This window comes from Mauremys mutica, chromosome 1 (genome assembly GCF_020497125.1).
Source record: "Mauremys mutica isolate MM-2020 ecotype Southern chromosome 1, ASM2049712v1, whole genome shotgun sequence".
Taxonomy (NCBI): domain Eukaryota; kingdom Metazoa; phylum Chordata; order Testudines; family Geoemydidae; genus Mauremys; species Mauremys mutica.
In genome coordinates, this window is record NC_059072.1 from 218655355 (window position 1) to 218674291 (window position 18937).

Consider the following 18937-nt stretch of genomic DNA (forward strand, 5'->3'; position numbering starts at 1 on the left):
AAAATAAGGGAGGCTGCTGCAGGGACAAGGTGTGGAAGGACCCTGACTGACTGGCAGAACACAGACGATCTCCCAAGGATTCCCAAACGAAGGGTGAGCTAGTAAGGGACATTGTGTTTAGGATGTTTAATTGTTTTGTATGATCTGTATCCTCCTGTGCACCACCCGATCAAATATAAAAGAGCATAAAGTTGTTCGATTATACAAAGTGTGCGTTGTCTGCTTCACAGCTCCTGCATGCTCCTCAGGGTTAAACTGTAAACCAGAAGCTTCACACCAGGGCGAGGTGTGTTTAAGTACTGGAGAGTCCGAAGGGTAAGTGCTGACCCCAGGTGGCTGGTCAGTCAGTTCCAACATGAGGTTCTGCACCCTGAGTGTGTTCAGACTCCAGGAGTTTGAAACACCCCAAGGATCCAGACCACATGGCTTGGATTCAGTTCACAGCAGTCCAATTGGGTGGCCCGGAAAGGCTGCTCACTAGGATTTGTGACTACATAAAATTAAGAATTGTGTTAATTAATTCTATTCATTAGATGTCCAAATGGGAACAACAGCTCATGTATAGGTACCACATCTTCATTAGAAATATTTAATGAATCTGCTGTAGTTACTCTGTTCTGGATGAGGCGGCTCCAGCTACTAAAGTGAGAGTCATGTTATGCATTCAACATTTCAGTTATGGATTTTATAGTATATTCAATTTCTTCTGAAATCAGTTATTGAACTGAGATTCTGAAAAAAAAGAAACTATAGAAATACATAAATCTTAGAGGAATTTTGGAATCTATTACAAACTTTACAGTGCCCTGAAACAAAGCATTTTTCCTTTTGGCAAAATATTGTTGGCCCAAACCAATGCCCCTTGATGTCAATGAGAGTCTTTCAATGTACCTCTTTGGGCATTAGATCAGTCCCACTCCAATAAGACAGCTAGTGGAGGTGGTGTATTTACTTCCTGTTCTGTCGTTTAGCAATATCAACTTCAGGGCAGTAATTTAAAAGGTACATGTACATTTTTCTGGATCAAAAGTGTTAATTTAAAAGGCTTTTCACTTGGAAGCAGAAAATTCACTACACGTTTTTCTCCTTTCTAATAGGAGCTATTGATATGGTCCATTGTTCCCTTGTGAAAAGAGTCCAATTTGAAAATTATAATACCAAACAGCTTTAGACATACAACATTACAAAACCAGGGATGGAGTAGGTTTACTTTGTCCTGCCTCAGTGTAGGGCGGAGGTGGGCAAACTACAGCCCATGGGCTACGTCCGGCCCGCGGGAGCCTCCTGCCTAGCCCCTGAGCTCCTGGCACGGGAGGCTAGCCCCCCCCTGCTGTTCCCCCTCCCCCCACAGCCTCAGCTCACCCCGCCGCTGGCACAATGCTCTGGGCGGTGGGGCTGTGAGCTCCTGGGGCAGCGTAGCTGCAAAGCCTGGGCCTGACCCTGTGCTCTGTGCTGCGCGGTGGCGTGGCTGGCTCCAGCTGGGCAGCGCGGCTGCCTGTCATGGTGCTCTGGGTGGCGCAGCTGTAGCGCCGCCAGCCACTGGTTCTCCAGGCAGCATGGTAAGCGGGAAGGGAGCAGGGGGGGTTGGATAGAGGGCAGTGGAGTTCAAGGTGGTGGTCAGGGGGCAGGGATGTGAATGGAGGCTGGGGTCTCCAGGGGGCAGTCAGGAAGGAGCGGGGGGTTGGATGGGGAGGCGGGGGACAGTCAGGGCAGAGGTTCCAGGGGCAGTCAGGGAGAAGAGGTGGTTAGATGGGGCAGGTGTCCCTGGGGGGGGCAGTCAGGAATGAGAGGAGGGGTTGGATTGGTGGTGGGGGCAATCAGGGGCATAGAGGTGGTCAGGGGACAGGGAGAAGGGGTGGTTGGATGGGGAAGGGGTCCCTGAGGGAGCCGTCAGGAATGAGAGGAGGGGTTGGATGGGTGGCAGGGGGCAGTCAGGGGTGGGGATTACGGGGGCAGTCGGGAACAGGGAGTTGGATGGGGCAGGAGTCCTGGGGGGCATCAGGGGGTGAGAAGCTGGAGGGGTTGGATAGGGGGCTGGTCTGGGCCATGCCTGGCTGTTTGGGGAGGCACAGCCTCCGCTAACCGGCCCTCCAAACAATTTGGAAACCCAATGCGGCTCTCAGACCAAAAAGTTTGCCTGCCCCAGTGTAGGGACTTGATTTGATCACCTTTCCAGGTTCCATCCAGCCTATATTTCTATGAATATATTGTTTTTCTTTTGTTTCTATATTTTGTGTTTTAATGTGAATGCGGTGCTCATAAAAGTTGCTGGACTGACAGCTCTGGAGACTTAAGTCCTTTCCAAGATACAGAAGTGGCAGTGCAGAATAGGCATTCTTGCCAACATGTTTTAAACTGGACCTGCAGAAACCACCTGCCCGCCCCCAGAAGTGACAGACTAGCTCAATGTCCATACTTTTTCTCTGCTGAGACAGCCAACTAGGAGGCCAATTGTGATTTTAGCTTTCATTATGTGGATGAAGGTCCATAAGGAATGGTCTAAGGCTGCTAAGTCATTTTACAGGGTTAGCTTTGAACAGGTAATCTAAATATCCTCCCTTTTGCATCACCGATAACCTGAACCATTCAGGTTCTCAACAGTTTAATAACTTGAGAAATAAAAGACTATTTAAATATTAAAGCCATCCAATCCATTTATGGCAGATTGTGAAATTCTGAGGTTTAGGTTTACCTTCTATTTTCTGAAACAGTTTGGCCTTCTCAATGTGTTATTTGTGTATTTGAACATTTTCCCTTACCTAGTGTACAATTAACTATCTTAGCTAAAAAATTACTCAAGTGCATCGAAGCCTGGCATACAGAACTCATCTGACATTCACAGAAGTGACCAGATCAACATCTTAAACACATTAAAGAGAAAATCTAACTCACCATCAAATATTCAAAAGCACAAACTAAATTTATCAGTATTAAGATGATGTTAGGATCGCACACACACAAACATTCACACATAACAGAACAGGAACTAAGATATGATGGTGTGTACCACAAAGTGTTTGATGCATCTTGCTGGAGACCACACCACCCTGTTGCATCCTGCCTGAAGAAGGTGTTCTTTTGGGAGGAAGACAGAAGAAGTTTAGACCTCCAAAAGCTGACTAGAGAGGCCACCCAGTCTCAGCTGCTGGTGAAATCTGAGAGAATGGTTTCTCCAGTAGTTAGAAGGGCTAGGCAGTCAATCAAGGACCATCAGACAACATGAAAAAGAGCTGGCTGTTTCTGGGGTACCGTTCTGGGTAGAGACCGCAGATGAGAGAAAGGGTTACTACTGTCGTAATGCAAAAGCCCAGTCATGTCAGGAGTCTACCTCTAACTGCTCCTTTTGGTTGTGCTAGATGTGGAATTTAAAGCCAACATAGCCATCTTGAGTTTAACACTGAATGACTGCTGTAATATCAAAGGGAACTTGTGTTGTGTGATGCTCCACTGATAGACTTGTGACATGAGGTAAAAGGAAAAATATTTCCCATTTTATCTTTTATTTATACAATACCAAAAATATACAAAACCACCATGATTAAATATATATATAACATGTAACAATCTGTAACTTGAATTCTACTTCATTCAAAGTAGAGTTTAATTATACTGTAACTCCTCGCTTAAAGTCATCCTGGTTAACATTGTTTCATTGTTACATTGCTGATCAATTAGAAAACATGCTCGTTTAAAGTTGTGCAATGCTCCCTTATAATGTTGTTTGGCAGACGCCTGCTTTGTCCACTGCTTGCAGAAAGAGCAGCTCGTTGGAGCTAACTGGTGGGAGCTTGGAATCAGGGTGGACCGGCAGCCCTCCCATCAGCTTCCCACTCCCCTAAGTTCCCTGTGCAGCAGCTGCCCAGCAGGCTAGCAATTGCAGTTGTCCCTCCCCCCACTGCCATGTGCTGCTCCTGCCCTCTGCCTTGCAGCTGCTCCCCGGGACTCCTGCTTGCTGTGTGTGGGGGGGAGGGGAGGAAGAGGGGGGCTGTCAGGGTGCCCCCCGCTCCTGCACCCCACTTACCCCATCTTCCATAGAGCAGGGGGGACACATAACAGGGATCAGGACAGAGGGAGTTTGCCAGCAGCAGCAGCTGAGGTCTCAGCAAGATGATCTAATTAACAAGGCAGTGTACTTAAAGGGGAACTATGCATCTCTCTCTCACACACACACAGTGTGATGTCTGTGATGCTCTCTCCTCTCCCTCCATTCCTGCTGCCTTGTAGACTGTAAGAGTTAACCCTTGAGGGCTCAGCCAATTGCTAGTTCATCATTTAGCAGTAAGGCAGTCCCTGGAAAATATCCCACCCTCTGACTCCTCCACCTCAACCAAGCTTCAGAATCATCATCATTGTGTACCAGTATTAAATTGTTTGTTTAAAACTTATACTGTGTGTGTGTATACATATATATTCCCTGGAACCTAACACCCCCCCCATTTTAATTAATTCTTATGGGGAAATTGGATTCGCTTAACATCGTTTTGCTTAAAATCACATTTTTCAGGAACATAACTACAACGTTAAGTGAGGAGTTACTGTATATGAGTTCACAATAAACAGGTTTCAGTGCATGTATGAACGCACAATATTTCACTATATACTTTTAAGTAGAGCTCAAGTCTCAGATTGTTTCAGTATACATATGAATTGCAGTTTTGCTTAAGAACAGATTTATGCTTTTAGTGTTCTATGAAAATATGACTTCATTATTATAGGAATCCTGCACATGTATTTAAAAACATGCTGATCGCTGAGTTCTGTAATGAATTGACTGGTTGGGAAATATGCCACATATGCACTATAAATAGGTTGGCAGAACTCAATTTTTATTTTTGGTATAATTTCAATATAAATGTTTATTTTTAAGTATCTTTCCTCTTTTCATCCAATTAAACTTTCACAATGGTTCTGCAAAATTCTGCGTTTTAATCATTTTATTTTTTATTTATTTTTATTTATTTCACAATTTCAGGAAATTATGGGCCGGATCAGACAAAAGGAGGTGGTCAGACAATAATTATTTAATGACAGATGCTGAAATACAAAAAGCTAAAGCTTTACAATAGTTATAACAAATTGTCAATGTCACATGTCAAAGAATATAAATATCCAATAATCAAGCTCTGATAACTTCTCAAGCAGCATTTTTTTTTTGGCCTATCTGTAGATTTCTATTATTATTGATGGAATTTGTTTTTGCCAGTTTGTGTGTGTAAGGTGAAATCAATGTTTACCAATAAAAATGTAATCCCAGCCTATTAATAATTCTTCTTTAACACATGAAGAAAAGTGACACATTAAGCCCTCTGCAAGGTCTAACACATTCTCTTTCTATCTCTTCCTCTCATTCACCAGCCTCAGAATAATTTTATTAAAATGCTGTTAACTTTTTAGAAAAGTGGAACTGGAGTGTGAGCACCCAGGTTCTCTGGAGGGACTGTTATTGACAGGCCAGGGAAACAGGAAATGTGAGGAGTTAGCCTGAAACAACTCAGCCACATGAGCAGAGCAGTTTATAGGGCTTAATACACTTGAACAACATTACCTGTATTCAGCATCATTCTTTACAAATTATTATTCTTTTAAGTTAGTGATGTGAAGCCAAGGAATTTTGATGCCACCATCTTGAATGTTATAGTAATACTGGATAGAAGAGCTTTCCGCCCGTCCTCCATGACAGGATATTTTTAAAATAATTATTTGTTAAGAATTGTTTTTATATAGAATAAAAACAATCAGGATATTCCCAGGTTTAGAAAAAGACCTAATATTTATTATACTAATTTAATGTCTTGATTTTGAATGCTCACTATGGACTAATATAAGTGCATACAGCTGTACTTCCAGCATGAATGCCTGTAAGAAATGTCATCCGACAGCCTATGATTAACATTTAATTAAAACCTGTTTTATATTCCTCTTCTCCTCTGCCTTGTTCACCTTTCCCATTTCCAGATGTTCAGCACCGGCTGCGATTGGCCATGGTCAGTGCCACTCCTTGAAAGCCAATAGATGGTGCTCTTGCACTTAGCAGCTCTGTCTTAAAATGTTAACCATGCTTCCTCTACCATGCAAATGAAACCTTTGTGATCTCTATGGGCAGATAAAGATGAAGACACTTTAAAGAAGGTGTCCTGTGTAAGTTTTCAGCATTTTGCTTGTAAAATGTAGCCTTGCTTTGTTCTGTTACTTCAGAAGATGTCCGATTTCTTGCAACTTTTTTGCAATGATAGAGCATTAGTGCTCCCTATCTCACTCTCTGTTTCTCTCTCTTTAATTTAAGCAAACCTGAAGCAGTATAATCTCAGTTGGAGTTTTTGGTTTTGGCCACGGAGTGTATATCAAGAATGGGGGGTGGAATGATTGCTTTTAGACCCATCAAGCACCTTTTCCTTCAGTCATGCCAGCCACAGGGAAGATGGTGGTGTACGGGGCTCTATGCCATTAGACTATCTCTCCACCCAAAAGTGACACTCCTATGGCCAGCTATGCCAGTTCTAAGACTGTGTAAAGCAATCAGAATACAGCTGAGTATCCGGGCCTATATGCAATCCCAATTCATAGGACCTAAAGCGAAATTGAATTTTTGTTCAGTTTAGGCAATATCTTCCCCTTAGGGCCTTTCTCGTTTAATTAAACTATACCTACAGGGAAACAGAGGTAAGATGGTTGCTGGTGGTCAATATGATAATAATGATAAGCAACTTCTCTGTTATTCAAATGCAAAATCTGAAAGCGCTATTAGTGTCTATGTTGCAGGTAATCTAGATCTAAATTCACAAACATCTGGTCTCTTAGATAAAGAGCCTTTCATGTAAGAAGTTCTTTTATTCTGATGTAACATCCTGTGATGATTGTAGCTGCACTAGCACTGCTAACATGCAACAGTTAACCAGAGGATAATTGGATATATGCTTGAAAAATCATCTTTAAATAGTGACTGACAAATGCCAAGAAGTTCAAAATATCAAGCGTAATACACTTTCCATTATTAAATGTCTCACCCATGTATAAAACAACATAATCCCTACTCCTAAATGTTTGCAATCTAACAAGAAATATGATCTAATAATGAATTCTGTCCTTCATTCAGTTTTAATTGTAACTTGGATTTTTCTTTAGAGGATAAATTTGTATTAAGGACACTGAACATTGCTTAATTCTCAATGCAATGCAAGCCCTCCTTTTAAAAATCTTGGTCAATGTTAAATTACCTGAAACTGTATTTTTTCAGTGTTGTTGGCTGGCTGCTGTTTCATAGACTGAATTTTCTGTATTGATTGTTTGCATTGTATTGAAGTAGGCTGGCATAAGATTTTATGATTGCTGTCCCCCTGGGACATGCATAGAAACAAGACTTGTATCTCATCACAAGGCTAATAATGTGAGGAAAAAAACCTTTTAAATAGATAAATGCACAGCTGAAGTGTCAACTTGAGACTTAGCTTTGAATGCCCTCATTTTTTTGAGTCCAGCACAATTTTAAACATAGGAATTGTTGGTGCTTAATGTTTATAAGACACAAAATCTGCTGTTATCAGAGTGACGTGCCTAATAAAAGCCAAGGTGGGTGAGGTAATATCTTTTCTTGGACCAAATTGCAGTGAGAGAAACAAGCTTTCAAGCTCACACAGAGCTCTTCATCAGGTCTGGGAAATGTACTCAGAGAGCTGCAGATAAATATAAGATGGAACAGATTTAACTCGAAAGCTTGTCTCTCTTACCACCAGAAGTTGGTCCAAGAAAAGATATTACCTCATCCACCTTGTTCCTCTAATATATTGAGACCAACACGTCTACAACAAGACCGCATACACAAATAAGTCAGTGATTAGTATATTATGCAGGACAAGATTAAACACCTCTTCTCCAATTCCTCACTCCCAACTTGACATGAACATTCAGATTACAATTGTCACTTGCAAAATTCAGTCCTTGGCTCAGAGAGAGAACTGTAGTAAACATATGTGTATATGCTATTAGAAAGCAAATGGTTGCCTCAATACTAAAACTATATTTTTTATTATTAATAATGGTAGCCATAGGAATACATACACAGAAACAGTCAGTATGGTGATAACAAGAAAGAAACTATGTGTGTTGGTTTTGAAACAACTGGAACACTTGGTTATTCAGAAATGCTCAAAATTAACTAATAAGAGATAATCACTTAAGTATGTGTAACCCACACACCTCCTGGGTGTGGTGTTCAGTCCTATCTAGTGGCACCAAGACCACTTAATGAGAGAGAGAAAACAAGTTGACTTTTAGCTCATGCAGTAGAGGCTCATGCACTAAGCTCCAGAGATCCCGGGTTCGAGCCTGCCTACCAACGACTGGGGTTTGTCAGTGTTACAAGCGGAGGCTCATCCTGGATTTCAACTGGGAAGTCTCTGAAGTTCTGGATGCGCTTCCTCAGCTAGGGGAAGTATGTAACCCACACACCTTCTGGGTGTGATGTTCGGTCCCATCTAGTGGCACTGAGACCACTTAAAGAGAGAGATAAACTGAATCTGCTCTACAGCCTTAGCTAACAGCCAGTCGTCTTTTAGCTCATGCACTAAGCTCCAGAGGTCCCCAGTTCGATCCTGCTTTAATGTTTAGAATGCATACATCCAAACAGCAGGATGATATTTCTGGGATAGGAAAGTGTCCATTCTTTCCATTCAGATCTTAAATTTAGATTTATTAAAAATACCAGTATAAAAAGTACAAAATGTAAGGAACCTTTTTACTCCCTTGTGCCAGGTATGTCCCCTGCCACACATAGGGGCCAGGAAGTGGGCGGAGTCTTGACTTGGTTCTCCCTCCCACCCTCTCACCACATCATATTGGGAAGTTTAGTCATACCAGAGATAGAGCTACCCTGGTTTACTCCCTCACTGTAGTGGGAACCTGTTTAATCTCACAACAGAACATATAGTCATAATATAATCCATAATGAGGATTAAGCAGGATTAACATGTAAATGGTAATCAGAAAATAACTAGCTGGAGCAGTGAGTTACTCACTCTCATCTGGAGATTCACATCTATGGAAATATCCTATCAATTTAGTATGATACCTTCATAAGGGTTCTCCAGAAATGTTGGAGCATTCTATATAAATTATTAAACTACTTATTTTAAAAGAGAATTATATCCTTTCTATAGATTTTTGATGCAGCCATGAAAAAAGACAAATGTAATCCTAGAATGTATCAGCTGACATGTTTCCGGTACAGGAAAAGAAATATTAATACCATTGTATTAGTCACTGATACAACCTCACTGAGAATACTATGTATAATTCTGGTCACTCATGTTCAAGAAACCTGAATTCAAACTTGGGCATGTTCAGAGAAGGACTACTAGGATGATCAGGGGAATTGAGAACCTATTTTATGAAATGATACTAAGGCCTGGTCTACACTGGGGGTAGGGAGATCGATCTAAGATACGCAACTTCAGGTACGAGAATAGTGTTGCTGAAATCAACATATATTAGATCGACTTAGATTGACTTACTTTGCATCCTCACGGTGTGGGATCGATGGCTGCTGCTCCCTTGTTGACTCCGTTTCCACCTCTCGCCCTGGTGGAGTTCTGGATTCGATAGGGAGCGCGTTCGGGGATTAATGTATCACGTCTTGACGAGACGTGATACATCGATCTCCAATAGATTGATCACTACCTGCCGATCCGGAAAATAGCAGAGCTATTTAAGCTAAAAGACAATGTTGGCAAAAGAACAAATAGGTATAAATTGACTCTGAACAATTTATGCTGGAAATTAGAAGGTTTCTAAGCAGGTGAGGAGTGAGGTTCTGGATCTTTCTAAAGGGAGCCTGGGTAACAAACAAGAGGAATTGGGATTGCTCATTTATGAGCATAGGTTTAATTGAGTTGGTATTACTGAAACTTGGCTGGATGAGTCCCATGGTTGGAATGTTAAAATCAATGGTTACAATGGGGTGTGCCACTTTATATTGAAAATGGCATAACCTATTTCCGAGTCACCAATAACTGAGAAGAAAATAAGCTTCAATGCTTATTGATCTATGTCCTAACAGATGAAGCCCAAGATGGGGTAATACTTGGTGTCTGCCAAAGGTCACCATATCACACTACACGACAGGTTACTTATGCAACCATCTATAATGTGTAGGAAAAAAGGCTGTGTGACCACAGGGGACTTCAGTTTGAGTGACATGTGCTGGAGGTCTCCTGCTGCCAGCACTAAAACATCCTTGACATTTCTAAATATTATAGATGACAATTTCCTAACTCAAAAAGTGTCACATCCAACATGAGGGAATTCTATATTAGAACTCATCTTGACAGATACAGACAAACTGATCACAGAATTTAAAATTAAATGTGACTTAGGTACAAGTGCTTATGACTTGATCACATTTAAAATGTACAAACAGAATAAAATCCATATCAGTGATATATATAAGTTTGAGTGTAACTTGAGTAGTAACTTCCTCTTTAATAGTCTCATTGAAAGCAATGGGACCATTAACCAAGAAATGCACTGCTCAATGTGAGTAAGGATATTAGAATCTTCCTTTAAAAAAATAAGTAGTTGAAAAAAATTCAAAATTTAGTTGAACTATACCAGAAACGACAGGGCCAAATCTGAAACCATCTCTCTCATTGTTATTGTTGTTAAGGATTTTTTATGAGACAGAAAAATTATAAATCCTTATTGACCTTCAGTTATTTCAAGCATAGTTCCCATGATTAATTTAAAACATATTAAAGTGACTGAAAACTAATACCATCATTTTGAAAAGGTGAAACGGTGAAAATTCAAGTTTATTTAGTAATACAAAAATAGTTACAAGTTCTCACTTTGTTAGCACAGAAATTCTTTTGCTTCATTAACTGAAAAATACTTCAAGTATGACTTGCAGCTGTCCCCTGAGATACCATTTCCCTGCAGCATTCAATATTTTAAGGGCCAGAGAACAAGACCAAACACATTTCAAAGCAATTTCTGTATAAAAATATTCCTTGATCCTTTCGTGGCTTAAAGAATGAGATTTGGGAGTTGTTATTTCTGCTTCATTAGCAAAGCCATCATAGTACTTCAGTGAATTGTGATAGTCCAGCATTAGCAAAGAAAATTGAAACATCTTAAGTCCATTAGGTTTCAATGTAAAATATCCTGGTACTTCTTCCTAAATTTAAAGTTTTGTGAAAGAAAAGCAGTACATTTCTCCCCCTCTTATAAAGGATCATCAGAGGACTAAAATAGTAGGGTCACTTGGGTTTTTTTTTGGTTCTTTATTCAAAAGGCCCTAAAAGTACAGAATGCTGAAAAAAGTTTTTTTTTTCATTTAATTAATTTCATATTTTTGCAAAGACAGGAACAATTCAAATCTTAAATTATCTTGAATGTTCTCCTCAGAGATCTTTAAAAAAAATCTAGTAGTGCAGTTGTATCATACATATACTTAAGATGCATTTGGGGTTCCCTCCAATAGATTAAAGAAAATGCCTGGAGGCTGTGTTCTGAAGACATTTCCTTAACTTACAATTTAAGGGTCATATAATTGCTCCCAGTCTAAGTTTGGAAGAGATCTCAATAGAAGTTCTGCCTGAAGACTGAATAAAGAATATAGATTTAATTTGTATCAGAGTATGCAAATTTTGCCTGCACAAATTTGTTTGCATGTCAAGTAAAGTGCTGACACTATATCTGACCCTGGCAACCCAGGAAACATAGTACAGGAAATATCAAGAGAAAGCCTTATTTAGTTGTGATTTCTAGTCCAGTAAGCATTTAAACTTTTGGAGGTATATTACAAACTTTTGGTGTCTGGCCATGAATAATTTAGATCCATTTGAACTATAGAAGTTCTCAATCTATACCAGAGATTCTCAGCCTTTGATCAGCCACCACACCGAAACCACCACCTTTTTCTCTCATAACCTCTTGTACCAGATTCCTTAGTACTCAGTATCCTGAAATTCTTTGCACTTTTAGCCAACCTCCCACCAAAGAGCTACAGTAAAACAGAACAGCAAGGTTTTAATTTCATTGTATTTATTCCCTCAACACTTTTACATATGTGAGGAATTCAACAATTTCAGATCACATCTGTGGCCTGGTCTACACTACGCGTTTAAACCGAATTTAGCAGCATTAAACCGAATTAACCCTGTACCCGTCCACACAACAAAGCCCTTTATATCGATATAAAGGGCTCTTTAAACCGATTTCTGTACTCCTCCCTGATGAGAGGAGTAGCGCTGAAATCGGCATTGCCATGTCGGATTAAGGTTAGTGTGGCCGCAATTTGACGGTATTAGCCTCCGGTGGTATCCCACAGTGCACCATTGTGACCGCTCTGGAAAGCAATTTGAACTCGGATGCACTGGCCAGGTAGACAGGAAAAGCCCCGCAAACTTTTGAATTTCATTTCCTGTTTGCCCAGCGTGGAGCTCTGAGCAGCATGGGTGGCGAAGAAGCCCAAATCCAAAAAGAGCTCCAGCATGGACCGTACAGGAGATACTGAATCTGATCGCTGTATGGGGAGACAAATCTGTTCTGAGCTCCGTTACAGAAGACGACATGCCAAAGCATTTGAAAAAATCTCCAGGCTATGATAGACAGAGGCCACAGCAGGGACTCAGCACAGTGCTGCGTGACAAGCGTAACGGAAAGCCAAAGAATCAAATGGACGCTCATGGAGGGAGGGAGGGGGTATTGAGGACTCCAGCTATCCCACAGTCCCCGCAGTCTCCAAAAAGCATTTGCATTCTTGGCTGAGCTCCCAATGCCTGAAGGGTCAAAAACATTTTCCTGGGTGTTTCAGGGTGTATGTCGTCAATTTACACCCTTCCCCCCCCCCCCCCCGAAAGAAAAGGGATAAAAATTGTTTCTCGCCTTTTTTTCAATGTCACCCTATGTCTACTGCATGCTGCTGGTAGACGGGGTGCTGCAGTGCTGAACACCAGCATCCCCTTCCCAGTGGCAGACGGTGCAAAATGGCTGGTATCCATCGTCATCATCAACCTGTGAGCGCTCCTGGCTGGCCTCGGTGAGGTCTGCTGGGGGCGCCTGGGTAAAAATGGGAATGACTCCCGGTCATTCCCGGCAGACGGTACAGAAGGCTTGGTAACCATCCTCATCATAGCAGCTGGAGGCTGAGCTCCATCAGCCCCCTCCCTTTCATGTCTAAAGAAGATTCTGTACACCCTGGACTATCATAGCAGTGGGAGGCTGCACTCCTCTCCCCCCACCCTTTAATATCCTGCCTGGACTATCATAGCAGCTGGAGGCTGCCTCCCCCTCATTTTATCTCACTAAAAAGTCAGTGTTTCTTATTCCTGCATTCTTTATTACTTCATCACACAAATGGGGGGACACTGCCATGGTAGCCCAGGAGGGTTGGGGGAGGAGGGAAGCAACGGGTGTTGTTGTTGCAGGGGCACCCCCTAGAATGGCATGCAGCTCATCATTTCTGCGGGATCTCTAGGACTCTGACCTGGAGCAGCTGTGCTCTCTGGTTCTCTAGTACACTTGCCCCATATTCTAGGCAGGACTGACTCTATTTTTAGATAAAACATAAAGAAGGGAATGACCCGGGGAGTCATTCCCATTTTTGTCCATGCGCCCCCGGCCGACCTCAGCGAGGCCAGCCAGGAGCACCCATGACAGCAGCAGATGGTACAAAAGGATTGATAACCGTCATCGCCAATTTCCAAATGCAAACGCTGCAAAATGACCGATAACCATCATCTCATCGCCAATTTACAATGGCAGACGGTGCAATACGGATGGTAACCCTCTCTGCTACCTTGCAAAGGCAAATGAATGCTGCTGTGTAGCACTGCAGTACCGCCTCTGTCAGCAGCATCCAGTACACATACGGTCACAGTGACAAAAGGCAAAACAGGCTCCATGGTTTACATGCTATGGCGTCTGCCACGGCAATCCAGGGAAAAAGGGTGCGAAATGATTGTCTGCCGTTGCTCTCACGGAGGAAGGATTGAGTGACATTTACCCAGAATCACCTGCGACACTGTTTTTGCCCCATCATGCATTGGGATCTCACCCCAGAATTCCAATGGGCGGGGGAGACTGCGGGAACTATGGGATAGCTACGGGATAGCTACCCCACAGTGCAATGCTCCAGAAATCGACGCTAGCCTCGGTACATGGACGCACACCGCCGAATTAATGTGCTTAGTGTGACTTTATACAATCTGTTTTAAAAAAATGGTTTCTGTAAAATCGGAATAATCCCGTAGTGCAGACATACCCTGTGATTCCCTCCTCTGTCCTCTGTTTCTTCTCCACATTTCCACACAATCTTCTTTCCCCTTTAATTTCTCCCATTTTCCTTACATTTCCCCCTCTCCTCACCTTTTTTTTCAGTCCCTCCTTCATGTCTCCCCTGCTCCCCTCTCAGTGTTCCCTCACTTTGGGTATGTAATCTCCGTAGTTGTAAACTCTTCCTCTATGACCAAAAGCTGTCTCCCTGATAAATAGCTTCCTCCAGAATCACTGAGGTAATAGATCACAGGGCTAGAAGGAGGAAAATATATCAATTTCCAAATAAAAAAAATCCTTAAACAAAAGCACAACATAAATTTATAGTTATAACTTTACAGTTCCCTTGTTGATGCTTGGAAAACGGTCTTTTGAGGAGGCCCAAGAGCAAACCCACACTTACTTGGGCCCATCCCTTCACCATTTTCTTTCTGTTTCCTCTCCTTCCAGTTACTTTTTTGCTTTCTGCTTTACTACTGGTGCTACTGGTAAACTCCTTCTGGCAGAACTTGGCAAGGGCATGTACCTTGAAGAAATCAGTGAAACTGACTATATATGGACTGCTGTCAAATGCACAAACAAATTAACAATTTTAAAAGAAACATTTAAATCATTAATCCCTTTCAGTTAGAGCAATCTTAGGGTTCACTTTTACAGAAAATACTGATAGACGTATGATTCCAAGTTGACGGAGTCCCTTTCAACTTTGAAAACAAAGAAACACAAATATATTTAGTTAATGACGAACATTTCTGAAAGATATAAGCATCGTTATTATCAAAAGGTTACATCTTTCTTTGTTGTTTGTCCCCTTACTGTTTCAGCATATCTCCAAAATGTTGCTCTTCCTTTCCTATTTTTTGTGGCTCTTTTTCCTTTATCTTTATACTCGGAAGTTGCTAGTTTGCGCTTGTCTTAAATATTAGTACTTTACAACTTTGCCCCTTATCTGTGAATTTAAATTACAAGCATCAGGCAAAAGGGCTGATCTTTGTGCTACTATAAGCTGCTACTCCTGCCACTGTGCTCCATCAAGTGTTACATTGCTTTTCACAACCTGCTCATGGCTAGTGTACAAAAAAATGGTTGACTGGTTAGGAAAACAATTTTACTGTTGTTTTGAATCCAATTATATTGCCAGTGTGGAAGAATCAAGAGTTCCTGGGTCCAATCACTGCTTTTTGATTGTAAAAATGTATCAGGATGAAATGATTATTCAAGACATAACTTTATGTTAGACTTTTATTACATGCAGGTAAAAAAAAATCAAAGTTGTTCTCATAACGACCTGAAAAATCAGAGACTAGTGAAATGTGTAGTCATGCCCCAATTTCAGTGCTCCCATGCTGAAGTCAGCATATAATATCTCATACAGTGGAGAATGCTGAGATGCCAACCTGTCAAAGACTAAATCAGGGATTATCTTGTGATGGCTTCTATCCTTTTGAACAAGACTCCCTTTGGCAGTTTGCCAAGCAGTTGCTTTGGTGCATATTTTCTTGTCTTTTGGGAGACAGACAGACGTCATGAACTGCCAACTGCTTGTGAGACTTTTAGGATTGCAATTCTTCTTTCTTTTCTTGCATATTAACTCTCTCTATTATTTCCTTACATGATAAATGTGCTCTTTCCTTTCTTGTTTTTGTAACTGCCATAAATAATACTGAGTAAAAAGCTAAATCTTTATTTCTTTTGACTCTGTACACCACAAACCGTACTTTTGTAATGCTTAACACTGCTGATGCAGAGTCTTGTCTATACTACACCAGAAACTAATACATGTTGTCAGGGGCACCTTATGGTACAAATATATAGTCTCTGGAGTATGATGGAAGAGATCAAAAAAGTGAAGCAGAGTTGTTCTTTCACTTCCACTGCAAATGGGAAATTCCTAATATACTCTAAGAGATGTGTCCACACCCAAGCCCCCCCATGGTATTTGTTATTCATGTTTTCCAGAGTATTTTTTCCCTGCAGTGGTAAGAACTTTACCTCTTTTATGGAGGAACAGTACAATAACTTCCAGCAGCAAGAGATGATCAGTGCAATTTTCTTTGCTTATGAGGTGCACAGATTTTTCAAACACATACTGATCCAGCTGACAGTCTTCTATCAAAAATGTAATCATTTGAGTTATAGTATTCTTTTACTTGATTTGTAATGGATAGCCAGTGAATCCCATGTTCTGCCTTCCTTTAATAGCCAAAGACTTCATTCAAGAACACCCACAACAGCCTTTCAAGTACAACAGTGGAGTAGGCAGACAGCATTAAAGGCTCATCAACACCCGTCAAGAAAAGAAGCCAGTATCCTAGAGACTTCTCAGAGGAAGCATGTACACCATGGGGGTGGACTAATCGCGTCCAAGCAAAGATCTTTCCAGAAAGCTGGAAGAAAATATAAAAGAGGAGAAGCGACATGATCACTTGGCTTCTCTCTCCTCCCTCCTCTCAACTCAACACCCGGAAGAAACGTCTGGAGGTCAAAGACTTTGAATGCGGGAAAGGGGTCCCAGCCTAGCAGTCGGTGGATTGAGGAACTGAAATCTGTTTATACCATCTGTCAGGGTGAGAGACTGCTTGATTCAAATCCTGTTTTGTTTGTAGAACTTAGACTGTGAATTTATTTTTTATTTCTTAGGTAAACAACTTTGATCTCTACGCTTGCTACTTATAATCACTTAAAATCTATCTTTCTGTAGTTAATAAATCTGTTTTATATTTTACCTAAAACAGTGTGTTTTGGTTGAAGTGCTTGGAAAATCTCAGCTCAGTTTACAAAGGCTAGTGTGTGTCCATTCCACACTGAGGGAGTGGAGAATTTAATGAACTTACATTGGTAAAGCTTCTGACCAGTGCAACACATAAAAATTCTGGGATGCAAGGCTAGGGAGATGAGGGGAATTGGCTGGAGTCTCCCCTTTAATGGTTCATCGGTGTCTGGGAGAGATCATTCATGTAACTGGGTTGTGTGTGTCTGTGTAAGTGCAGAACCTGCCAGAGGTATGTGGCTTGACACAGCGTCACAGGCACCCCAGGTTGGAGGGAGAGAGGGCTCAGCAGTCCCATAGTCCAGGTTACACCCCAGGGATCCCGTCACAGGGGGATAAACACCAGCAAATTTGGATGCTTATCCAAACCTTCAAGTTCTGTTCCCAGCTCTATCAATAAACTTGCTGAATGCTCTTGAGCAAAGCACTTATTCTCTCTGGACCAGCTGTGGATTTGGCCCAGAATGTTTCCTCACCTGTAGAAAGATCATAACAACATCTGCTCCCCTCTTTAAAGCACTCTGAGATCAACAAAGGAAAATGCTATAGAAGTGCTAGTTATTATTATTATATTTTTATGTTTTGAGGTAAATTTTCAAAAGCACCTAAGTGATTTAGGATTGAAGGACCGAAGGACCAGATTTTCTAAGGAGTTTAGGTGTCTAAAGATGCAGATAAATGCTTAGAGTGATTTTTCACCTAAACACTAAGATTTCAATGGGAATTAGACACCTACCCTGCTTTTCAAAATCCCTCCAGGAACAATTTCAAATATTTACAAAGGCTAGTGTGTGTCCATTCCTCACTGAGGGAGTAGAGAATTTAATGAACTTACATTGGTAAGGCTTCTGACCAGTGCAACTCATAAAAATTCTGGGATGCAAGGCTAGGGTACAGATAGGCACCCACAAAAGAAATTAAGTGAGCTAGGTGCCTAACTTCCATTAACTTGCAAAGAAACTTAGGCACTCACATTTTAATCTTCTACATGCATTCCTTTTTAAGATAAGCAAATTTTATGGATAAAAATCACACATATATTGCTATCAATATAGGGCAAAATGCTAACAGTCTTCACTCAGGAAAAACTCCTATTGACATCATAGGGAAGATAGCCTGAAACTGACTTGCCGGAGTTGGTCTAGAACTTTAAATTTTACTTTGTTTGTGGAAAAAATACACTTTGTAGACAATATGGATTCTCTTAGGTCATCCTTCCTTGTAAGGGAAAGGCTTTTATAATGCAAGAGTTGTCTTGAAAATGATTGATTCATGGTGGAGCCCTCACAGACCAGTGAATTGAAATTCCCATAATTATAGATTTACATAACAGACCACAATAGCTCCAAGGAGCTGTTACAATTAATTGTGTCAATTCCCTTAAATATTTTTTTTCATTTTTCATTACACTTTTTTAAATTAATCAGCAAGCCCTATCATTGTGGGTTCAACCAATGGATAATAAATCAAAGTCCATTATCACATAGAAGTTACAATGAAGGAGACTGTGGCTACCAGTCCCTTCAGTTCCTTATGGATTTGCAGTACAACAATGTGGCATTTATTCCATATTACCTTTTGGAGACAAATTGTGCATGCTTGCAAAACATTCAGATGAAAGACATAGTATAGAACTAGTTTTTAAAAAAAAAATAATTTGTGTGAATCATAGGATTCCACATACACTATTGACATGTGCAGATTTTCAGAGATGCTGAGGACCTATAGTTTCCATTGACTCCAATTCCTCTGGAAATTAGGCCAATACCACCCAGCAATAATAATATCAAAGTGTCATGGATCTAGGATTAGTCCCCTCCACCCGCACCCCCCCACACACAAAAGGGTTTGTTTTTGGTGGCTCTAATCTGAGAGTACATTTGCAGTGTTTTAAACTGT

General features: G+C 41.1%; 1 long non-coding RNA gene across 1 annotated transcript; it reads left to right on the forward strand.

The window, feature by feature from the left end:
* The first annotated feature begins 237 nt into the window (after positions 1 to 237).
* Positions 238 to 16763, forward strand: LOC123368335. The gene is made up of 3 exons (XR_006578741.1): positions 238 to 315; positions 3357 to 3468; positions 16471 to 16763. It is a non-coding gene; the product is annotated as an uncharacterized LOC123368335 (long non-coding RNA).
* The last annotated feature ends 2174 nt before the right edge of the window (positions 16764 to 18937 follow it).